The following is a 12,175-nucleotide window of genomic DNA, read 5'->3' on the forward strand; positions in this document are numbered from 1 at the left end:
CCCCTAAGCCTAGGATTAGGGCTGTGTTTGGGTTTTTTTGTTTTTTTATTTTTAATGAATTATTAAAAAAAAAAAAAAAAGTGTGGGCTCCCGCTGCATTTTCTATTGCTAAGGGTAACCCAAGCACCTACTGGCTGCTAACCCCCGCTGCTTGGTGTTACCTTCACTGGCAATGGAAAATCCAGGGAAGCCAAATTTTTTTTTTTTTTTTAAAGGTTTTTGCCTAAAAACCTTTTTAAAAAAAATTACGTGGGCTTCACCATATTTTTTGTACCCTAGCCAGGTACAGCAGGCAGGTATGGGCTGCCCCCAACCCCCAGCTGCCTATTTGTACCCGGCTGGGAACCAAAAATATAGGGAAGCCCTTTATTTAAATTATTTCATGAAATTAAAAAAATGACGTGGGCTTCACCATATTTTTTTTTTTTTTAAGTGTCCAGCCAGGTACAGCTAGGCAGCTGGGGATTGGAATCCGCAGCGCAGGGTGGCTCTAGCTTTCTGGCCACCCCGCTGCGAATTGCAGTCCACAGCCACCCCAGAAAATGGAGCTTTCATAGAAGCGCCATCTTCTGGCGCTGTATCCAACTCTTCCAGTGGTCCTGGTGTCAGGTGGCACGCTGGGTAATAAGGGGTTAATACCAGCTATGTTTTACCAGCTGGTATAAAGCCTGAGATTCTTAATGTCAGGCCAAGTTTGACCCGGCTATTAAGAATTTCCAATAAAGGGTTTTAAAAAAAAAAAAAAGACAGAGTAAAATACTTTATTAGAAATAAATACACAGACACATTAGGGAGTCCATGTTTATTACTCCCTCCTACCCCTCCACGATCGAGAAATTTCTGTACTGACCATGCCAGGAGAGAGAGGGGGCAGAGCAAGCGCGAGGGGGCAGAGCGAGCGCGAGGGGGCAGAGCGAGCGCGAGGGGGCAGAGCGAGGGCGCACGGGGGAAGAGAGAGGGCGAGGAGGAAGAGAGCGCAAGAGGGAAGAGAGTGAGAGAAAAGAGAGAGGGAAAAGGGAGGGAAAAGAGAGAGGGGAAAGAGAGAGAGGGAAAATAAAAGGATTATCGCCTTCCACACCCAGGGTGACATCCTCAGCAGAAGTCAAGCTGGGTTCATGCCAAACCACCGCACCACGGACCACATTTACATCCTGCAGAGCCTCATCAAGACCCACGTCCACGGCAAAAAACAGGGGAAAATATTTGCATGTTTCGTGGACTTCAAAAAGGCATTTGACTCAGTTTGGCATCCAGGCCTGTTCCTGAAACTTCTGGAGAGCGGAATAGGTGGCAGAACCTACGACGTGATCAAGAGCTCATACACTGAGAACCGGTGCAGTGTGAAGGTGAACGGAAAGAGGACGGCTTTCTTCCGACAGGGCCGTGGGGTCAGACAGGGCTGCAGCCTGAGCCCAACTCTATTCAACATCTATATAAATGGACTAGCAACAGCTCTAGAGTCCTCCCCCACTCCAGGCCTCAGTCTGCATGACTGAGAGGTGAAGTTCCTGCTGTACGCAGATGACCTCCTGCTACTCTCCCCAACCAAGAATGGCCTCCAAGATAGCCTGGCAGTACTGGAAACATTCAGCACCACATGGGCGCTTCCCATCAACCAAAAGAAGACCAAAGTCATGGTGTTTCAGAAGAGGAACCAGAATAAAATAAACACTCCCTCCTTTACATTAAATGGCTCCACGCTGGAGAAAACCAGCAGCTATACCTACCTCGGTCTGGAGCTAAGCAATAATGGGAGCCTCAAGCAAGCAGCAGAAGCCCTGAAAGGAAAAGCGTGCAGAACCTTCTACGCCATCAGAAGACAACTGTACCACCTCAAACCACCTGTGAGAGTCTGGCTCAAGATATTTGACAGCATCATCACCCCTATACTGCTATATGGCAGCGAGGTATGGGGCCCAGTGACCTACCCAGACCACACAAAGCGAGATTCCAGCCCTACCGAAGTCTTCCACATGGAGTTCTGTAAATATCTCCTCCAAGTCCATCGCAGCACCTCAAACATAGCCTCTCGGGCAGAGCTGGGCCGATTCCCCTTATGGTTCAGTATACACAAGAGGGCGCTATCACACCAGGTGCACATACAGAACAGCAATTCCAGCTCCTACCATCATAAAGGCCTGCTGAGCCAGAGTCCAGAGCAAGCCAGGAACCCCGACAGCCAGTCCAACCAAAGTCAGCAACACACCCTGACAAAAGCCCAAATAAAAGATCTCAAAGAGCCGCAAGATGCAATACAAAGAGGACTGGAAGAGTGAATTAGAGAACTCCCAGAAACTCACCATCTACCGCTCAATGCGGAGGGACTGCACTCTGGCCCCATATCTGGAAAGGCTACGCCACCCCAATGACAGGCAGACCCTGAGCCTGTACAGACTGAGTGCCCACAGCCTAGAGGTGGAAACAGGGCGGCACCGACAGACATACAAGCCGTGGGAGAACAGACTGTGCCAGCACTGCCAGCAGGGGGCTCTGGAGGACGAGGCGCACTTCCTGCTGCACTGTGACAAATACTCAGCAGTGAGGGCCTCCCACTTCCAGAAATTTACCACCCATACCCCGGACTTTACATCTATGGACGAGGACATGAAACTCCGCTTCCTACTGGGGGAAGAGGAATCAATGGTGGAGATCGCCACCCAATATGTCACCACATGTCATAAGCTGAGGGGAACCTAAGACCTCTAAATGGACTTTCAGAGCCCAAATTGTGCCCCCAACTCCCCATAACTCTGATCCCCTCCCACCACACTTACTGTATTTCTCTTGCTTTGGCAACACTAATTGTATTTTAGTCCTGCCAATAAAGCATATTTGAATTTGAATTTAAAAAGAGAGACGGAAAAGAGAGAGAGAGAGGGAAAAGAGAGGAGGGAAAAGAGAGAGGGAAAAGAGGGAAAAAGAGAGGGAAAAGAGAGCAGGAAAAGAGAGAGATAGAAGAGAGGGAAATGTGAGAGACACGGAAAAGAGGGGGGGAGAAGAGGGGAGGGAGAGAAAAGAGGGGGGGAGAGAGGTACTCTGTCACCAACTGTCTCCACTCTGTCACCTGCATAAGTCACAGAGTGGAGACAGTTAGTCCCATGCAGCAGGACAGGTGCCAGAGCAGAGCGGTGACATGCACTGCGATGACACATGCGGTGCTGCATGTCACCGGCTTGTCAGTCTCTTGCTGCGTCCTGTAGTGATGGTGGGAGGAGCACATGATCACACTGCCAGACACCGCCTGTTCTCCTGACATCGGAGCAGAGTGCGCGGGTGGAGAGTGAGATCAGATACTTACGTGACGGGGGGGTTTCAGCTGAAGAAACCCCCCCTGTACTCCACACTGATGCCCCGTGCCTCACACATCTGCCGGATGCTCAGCCCTCTTTACCGCTCCACACTGGTGTCCCGTACCATCCTCCGGATCCTCCCCTCGATGCTGGGCTGTGACGTGCAGTAGTCACCGCCCACAGCCCTGTCAATCAATGTGAGTGGCGCCAGCATCTTCTGACGTAACCGTCCAGTTTGAGAGCCCGAACTTGATGGGACGTAAGAGGATACTAGCAGCCACAGCATCAGAGGGTCATGTGACAGGCACTGAGCGTGCACGATAGCGCCGCTCAGTGCCTGAAGTGCAAATAGAGGACAATGAATAAAACACCTAAAATGGTAAGTTACACTCATAGAGAAAATTAAAAAAAAATGGGTGAACCACCCCTTTAATGAGTATGCCCGTGAACTTGTGAAAAGGAACACCACATGTCCTGGAAACACTGATGTGTGAAGGGGGGCATTGGTGGTAAATTTTTCTTTTTTTTTTTACTGCGTGCACACACAATGAGCCATCAATAATGTGTGTATAGTGTGTGCATTAAAATATTTGTGTATCACTGACTTCTGCAGTTTTCAGCATTGTTTGAGTCCTCTCCTGCCTCATTTCACTCCACTTTGATTTGCCGATTCACACGGTGGACTGCTAGTACTGGACAACCACTTTAAAAAATAGAACTAAGCCTCATACAACCCCTTGATAACAGCTTAGGTTGGGGCCACACAGGGATTACTGCGATCCCCTCGCATGACACTCTGCTCTGCTGTACTGACAGCGTGAGCCGAGTGTCATGCTAGTGTCCCTGCGACTGAGGTCCGAATGTGCAAACGGATCTCAGATGCGGGGGGGCAGTCCGGCTCTGAGGAGGGGCGGACAGGAGCTGCGGAGGAGAGGGATTTCTCTCCCTTTCTCCTCCGTAGCCGGCTATTGCCATTCTCGCCCTGCACTCGCGGTACACCGGTGTACCACGAGTGCAGTGTGATTTTTCTCTAGACCCATACACTTGAATGGGTGCGAGACAAAGTCTCGCATTACAATTGCAGCATGCTGCGATTGTTTTCTCGGTCCGATTAGGGCTGAGAAAATCATCGCTCATGTGCGCTGACACACAGGCTAATATTGGTCCGAGTGGAATGCGATGTTTTATCGCACTCCACTCGCACTGTTTTTCTCGCTGTGTATCTTAGGCCTTAAAGGGAATCTGTCAGCAGGTGTTTGCTATCTAATCTGAGAGATCCTTGTGTCACAGATGAATGCCGTCGATGGAGGGAATACGGTCACACACACCAGCAGTTTAAAGTATGACATTTATTAGGAGCAAGCACTGCATTTTTTAAAAGTCCCAATTTTGGTTACAAACAGATAATATACAAAATATAAGCATCTCATCGGTTGCATAGCATTTTACCACTGTTTGGTTGTATTTCAAATCTACACCGCGTGCAGAATTAGTAGGCAAGTTGTATTTTAGAGGATTTTTTATTATTGATCAACAACGTATGTTCTCAATCAACCCAAAAGACTCAAATATCAAAGCTTAATATTTTTGGAAGTTGGAGTGGGTTTTTTTTTAGATTTGGCTATCTTAGGAGGATATCTGTTTGTCTAGTTAACTAGTACTGTGCAGAATTATTAGGCAACATAATAAAAGCCAAATATATTCCCATCTCACTTGTTTATTTTTACCAGGTAAACAAATATAACTGCACAAAATTTAGAAATAAACACTTCTGACATGCAAAAACAAAACCCCAAAAAATTAGTGACCAATATAGCCACCTTTCTTTACGAGGACACTCAACAGCCCACCATCCATAGATTCTGTCAGTTGTCACCACAGCCTCCCAGACACTATTCCGAGAGGTGTACTGTTTCCCCTCCCTGTAGATCTCACATTTTATGAGGGACCACAGGTTCTCTATGGGGTTCATATCAGGTGTACAAGGGAGCCATGACATTATTTTTTCATCTTTTAGACCTTAACTGGCCAACCACGCTGTGGAGTAGTTGGATGCATGTGATGTATCATTGTCCTGCATGAAAATCATGTTTTTCTTGAACGATACTGACTTCAAGCAGTGGTACAGGAAAAAGTTGTCTTTCAGAAACTGGCAGTAGGTCTGGGAGTTGAGTTCTCCATCCTCAACCCAAAAAGTCCCACAAGTTCATCTTTGATGATACCAGCCCATACCAGTACCCCACCTCCACCTTGCTGTCATCTGAGTCGGAGTGGAGCTCTCTGCCCTTTACTGATCCAGCCTCTGGCCCATCCATCTGGCCCATCAAGAGTCACTCTCATTTCATCAGTCCATAAAGCCTTTGAAAAATCAAGATATTTCTTGGCCCAGCCTTGACGTTTTATCATATGTTTCTTGTTCAAAGGTGGTCATTTTTCAGCCTTCCTTACCTTGGCCATGTCCCTGAGTATGGCACACCTTGTGCTTTTTGATACTCCAGTAATGTTGCAGCTCTGAAATATGGCCAAACTGGTCACAAATGGCATCTTGACAGCTTCAAGCTTGATTTTCTTCAATTCATGAGCAGGCAGTTTGCGCCATTTTTGCCTAACACACTTTTGCGACCCTGTTGGCTATTTGCCATGAAACGCTTGATTGTTCGGTGATCACTCTTCAAAAGTTTGACAATTTCAAGACTGCTGCATCCCTCTGCAAGACATCTCACAATTTTGGACTTTTCAGAGCCCATCAAATCTCTCTTTTGACCCATTTTGTCAAAGGAAAGGAAGTTGCCTAATAATTAAGCACACCTTCTATAGGGTGTTGATGTCATTACACCACACCCCTCCTCATTACAGAGATGCACATCATCTGATTTACTTAATTGGTAGTTGGCCCTCAAGCCTATACAGCTTGGAGTAGGACAACATGTATAAAAAGTATCATGTGATAAAAAATACTCATTTGCCTAATAATTCTGCACACAGTGTATCATTGGATATTAATTTCAACTAGTGTTTTAATAGATATGAAATTACCTATGATTAACAGTGTGGGCAGACTGCTATGGGGGGGGGTATGTGTGCTCATCACTTAACTATATATAAATAAAAGTGAACAAAAAATAATGAACATTGCATTCCCTCTCGAGCGAACGTTTAGGTAGTGTGGTATCTTGAAGGTCACTGCATGAAGACAATGTATCTTCTTAGTGATCTGATCACAATGGGTCTGTTTAAATTTCAAACACCAACCCATGCTATTTGAAAACACCATGCAGATGACAAAATGGGTGACAAATGTTTTATTCCAAAATGGATACCCCCATCACATTTTTACTCCTGTTGTACAAATTTCCAAACATACGAGTGTCCCTAATTTACACCTGCCTAGACAATTGTCAGCTGGTACTTACCCGAGATGTGTGAATAGGCCACTTAAACCAGGGGGTGCAAAGATCCATCCCCAGACTGAGCTAGTTGCTCACTGTAGCGAACACATGCACTGACTGTTTATTTTTCATTCAGAAACTTACATTCTCTAATTGCTAAGCTCATGTGGATAACTATCCAGAGGTGCATCCCACACAGGCCAAGGCGAGCGCACAGGACTGGCAGAACCCGTGTGTCTGACTCCTTTAACAAAACCTGAGTACAACAACTCAAACTGTTGGGGTGCAACTGTTGGATCCCCTTCCAAAATAAGGTACTCTGCCCATCCTTTAAACCCTGGGGGATCTTCTTCCAGGAAGGAGGGAGAATTAACATAGATAAGCTAAAAATATGGACGAGTGAATGTATTCACCACTATTTGGTATCTAACGGATAACAAGCTATTCGCACCATTCGGTATCCGACGAATAAAACTACATCTGCTCTGATACTTTGTTTCATTTATGACTTCCTGACAGGGAGAGAGGAAGAATATTCGCGAATAGCAGTGACATATACGCCGGATATTCGGTGAAGTGAATATTAGGGTATTCGATCATCCCAGCTATAAACCATTATTTTCACAATTACCTTTGAGCTTATGTTTTTAGGGCACACAACAGAAGCAGATGTAACATCAATTTCAAACCTAACATGCCTGGTTTTAAGTCTGCCAAGCTTAGAGACACAGTGACTTGGTGAGCTTAGTGACAAGAAAACAGACAAATTATTGCTAATAATGTTTTTTCAACAAGGTACATGACGCCAGGAATCCTTCCTTCCATTTCTTTGAACCAGTTGGCAGTGTTGAGCCATCTGCTTGATCTTGCAGATGGTGGCAGCAAAGTACTCCTTGGGATGCAGTAAGGAAATCTAGAAAAAAAAGTGTTGGTTTATTACTGTGGTAATCAAAAGCAGCTGTGAAGGCATAATGTTCAACGCATCAAATATATCTTTAGTAACATTAGCAAACTATTTGGCTAAACTGGACAGGGACACCTAGGCTGGCCCTCAGACTGGGAACTCTGCGCTGTCCCTTATTTCAGAGGTACGCTTTATGGTAGCGAGGTCTGAGCCGCCAGCGTGACCCTAACTCCTGTCCAAGCCCTTGTTTAACTCCTCTCCCCATCACCAACCCAAGAAGTTAGCTGGGATTGTAGTCACAAACCCCACAACTCATACACACTTCAAACACAAAGGAGCGACAATACGTGCACAGTGGAAAATCACATAAAAAGGAGAATAAAAGCATACAACCGTGAAACTTCAACACCGCAAAGAAAGCACACTACAGATCCCTAACAGATTGGATCACCACAATAAGACCAGATGACCGGAATTGCTGCACAAGCTGGAGCTATTATTGGCACTGAGCAGCAGGATCCAGTGCCGTATATAGGAAGGAGACTGCTGTGATTAGTAATTAGTTTCTAGCAAAGTTCCCCAGGTTAGCAGGAATTAACTCCTGCAGAACTGAGGAATAGTGCTCTCAGGATGGTTGCAATCAAAGACCCTAACCAGGTGATCCATATGGATTTGCGATGCTGGAACCCAAGTCCTCTCCTCAAGACCGTAACCCCAGCAGTGCACCAGATACTGCAGAGAGCAATGCAACCGAGAGTCAATTTAAGACATCTCAAACTCCACAGAGCCGTCTACCAAGAACGGGAGTGGAGGGATGGGAGGCAAATCTTCCAAACCCACAAATCTCTTTAAAAAGGGATTTGTGGAAGACATTATGGATCTTATATACTGCTGGTAACGCCAAACAATAGTCTAGTGCAGGGGTCTCAAACTCGACTGGGTGTATAGGCCGCACAGAGGAAAAAAAATAATTTGGGGGGCCACATTCTTTGCAGGACAAAGTGACATTTTTATTGGTACCATATATAATATATATTATATATATATATATATATATGCAATTTTTTTTTTTTTTTTTACACACCTTTGAATCACTGATTTTGAACATTTTCACTTGTTCATTATAGCAAACGAGTACATTCTTTGTTTAAATATAAACTTTTTTTTTTTTTTTTTTTAACATTTTATTCCTTTCTTGTAACTAATAGTCTTACAATTCGCACTATATAGAAATTTTGACCAACATCTTTTAGTAATGTTCCCCATATTGTTGTAACGTGCCGATCCTTGGCCCCTTGTAGTACTGTGCCCCATCCCACAGTAATGTGCTCATCCTTATCCCCATCCTAAAGTAATGTTCCCCATCCTTGTCCCCATTTTGTAGTAATGTATTCATCCTTGTCCCCATGTTATAGTAATGTGTTCATCCTTGTCCCCATCCTATTGTAATGTTCCCAGCCTTGTCCCCTTGTAGCAATGTCCCCATCATATAGTACTGTCCCCATTCTATAGTAATGTGGCCATCCTTTAGTAATGTGCCAACCTTGTCCCCACCCTATAGTAATGTCCCCAGCATTATCCCTATTCTATAGTAATGTTTCCCATCCTTGTCCCCTTGTAGTAATGTCCCTATCCTACAGTAATGTGCCCACCTTGTCCCCATCCTGTAGTAATGTCCCCATCCTATAGTAATGTGCCCATCCTAGTCCCAATTCTATAGTCATGTGCCTATCCTATAGTAATGTCCCCATACTATAGTAATAATGTCCCCATGCAATAGTATTGTGCCCATCCTTGTAATGTCCCAATCCTAGAGTAATGTCCCCAGCCTTATCCCCATCTCATAGTAATGTGCGCACTTTGTCCCCATCCTGTAGTAATGGGTCAGCAGGAGCTCCCCTCACCTTACACAGACTCCGGAGTGAAGCTGAGGGGAGTGGTCTGGGGCCCCAGATCCACAGTGATTGGAGAGATCGGTCACAATGCCGGTCTCTCCAATCAGAGCTGGGGGCGGGTGAAACACAGGTCACCCAGCTCCAGCCAATGATCAGGGCTACAGCTGCACTGATCTTGGCTGGATTTCAATGTTTCAGCGATTTTCAATGGCTGAAACATTAGTGGCTGTGATTGGCTAAGCGGCGTTCGTCAGCCAATCACAGCCTCCGTAGGTCCGGGGAGGAGACACCCCCCCTCCTGAGGTCCCCTCCTCCCCGAATCTAAGGTATTTGCAGCGATCGCAGCCACCGGGGCTGCGATTTCACCATGACGTACTGGGTACGTCATGAGTCCTTAAGTACCAGGGAGCCATAACGTACCCAGTACGTCATAGGTCGCTAAGGGGTTAACGTCCAACACACACACACACACAAACCCTTCTCACCTGTCCCACACTTCCTCCGCTGCCTCATCTCTGCTTCGTGCGGCCCCCAGGCCCGTGCCCCCGGTCACTATCGCGGCAGGTGCAGTGTCACTGTCAGTGATTTATGCGAGATGATTGTATTGCCGGTGCGAGAGCGGAGCACCAGCAACACATTCATAACAAAGTGCAGACAGTGGCTGCGGCCCCTGCACCTGCCGTGATAGTGAACAGGGGCACGGGCCTGGGGGCCGCGTGTTTGAGCCCCCGGGTCTAGTGGACTGATTATGGCAGAGATTCTGAATGGACCAATGAAATGAGGTCGCAACTTAAGAGAAGATAACTTCAACTTTGAGCTTGGGATCCACAAAAAAAAACAAACACTCACCCACACTCAGGTCCGGACCAGGCACACGTCCACAGTCAGCCACATGCTTATATCTAGAGACCATGCTAAGCAAGTGCCGCAGAACATTACTCCAAGTAGAAGATAACACAGAGCCTGCCTGTTCCTCCTCTGGTACCTCGGAGGAGTGACCCTTTCATAAAAGTACAAGAGGGTGTCGCAGAACACAGAAGAAAGGCAAATTCTGCCAGAGGAAGAAATGCTGACCATGCTTTGTCGGACACAAAACAGCACAAATATTGCTCTAGATTGTGATTCATGCGCTCCACCTGACCAATGCATTGCGGATGGAAAACCAATGAGAGACAATTTGATCCCCAACCAAGAGCAGAATGCTTTCCTAAACTTTGCGATGAACCAAGTACCCCAATAAGATACAATATCAGGCGGGACTCCATGGAGTCTGACAATCTCACATAGAAAATACCTGGGTTAAATGTCTTGGCATTTGGCAGAGATGGGTCTAAGGCAACAAAGGGGATTATTTCAGACAATCTGTTAACCACCACTAAAATAACCCTATTGCCAGCACAGGAGGGCAGGTCCGTAATGAAATCCATATAGATATCATTCTAGGGTCTTCAGGTACACCTAGAGAAGCAAACACCCAGATGGACAAGTGTGTGATGGTTTGAATTGAGCACAGACGGTATGTGCAGACACATAAGAGACCACATCCTTTCCAATCTTTAGATCTCCTATTGTGTCAGTTTTGGTGACCAATGTACCCTTCATCCCAGGGTGACCAGCTAGAACCAAAATTGGGATTCTCCCCCAAAACCTTAAGGCAAAAGGTTCAGGGGAACAAATACTTTGTTTGCTGGAACCCCCAATGGTGCCTCATCTTGAGACTCAGCAATCTTGGACTCTACCTCAGTACTGAGTGCTGACACAACCACCACTTCCTGCAGGATGGGCACTGGTTCCTCCTGAGGTTCTCCCCCAGGAAACCTGGACAAGGCATCCGCCTTAGTATTCTTTGAAAGTTTTGGATATATACTATATTTTCTTATATGATGTGCAAAGGTGTGAGTATTTATCATTCGCTTAATTGTATTTTTTGATACAACTATATTTATTGCCCTTGGCACTTTTTTTTTATCTCAAATTTGCATTTTGCATTTTAATAGCACATTTCATATCTTTAATAGTGTGGGCATACTGCCACGGGAGGGGGGTTATAAGTGTGCAGCTCTTATTTATATATAAATAAAAAGTAATGAGAAGGAATGCAATGCTCATTATTTATTGCTCGAGGGAAAGTTTAGAAAATGTGTTATTTCGAAGGTCAGCGAGAGTAGATAATGTATCTTAGACATTGGAACAGAGCTGTAGTGTTCAAAGCACAAAGAGAAATAAACAAAAAAAAACAAAAACTGTTTGAAAACCCCATTAAGAAAACAAAATGGGTGCTTTTGTTTAATTCCAAAATGGATACCACCGTCACAGCAGCATTAAGTGGGGACAAAGAGCCTGAATCCAAAGGCTGTATCACTTTTACTGGTTGCCACAGTTGTGACACAGAGTTCTTGGATTACTCAGCTCTGCTTCATCCTTCAGCTTACACTGAACACATCACGCTCTCTATGTACATACAGTGCTGGCCAAAAGTATTGGCACCCCTGCAATTCTGCCAGAGAATACTCAGTTTCTTCCTCAAAATGATTGAAAAACAGACCTGCCCTCCTCTGCTGACAATATGGTTATTTTAGTGGTGGTTAACAGGTTGTCTCAAATGACCCATTTTGCTGCCTTACCACCATCTCTGCCAAATGCCAAGACATTAGCCCAGGTATTTCTATGTGAGATACAACTATATTTATTGCCCTT

This window comes from Anomaloglossus baeobatrachus, chromosome 5, assembly GCF_048569485.1.
Source record: "Anomaloglossus baeobatrachus isolate aAnoBae1 chromosome 5, aAnoBae1.hap1, whole genome shotgun sequence".
NCBI lineage: Eukaryota > Metazoa > Chordata > Amphibia > Anura > Aromobatidae > Anomaloglossus > Anomaloglossus baeobatrachus.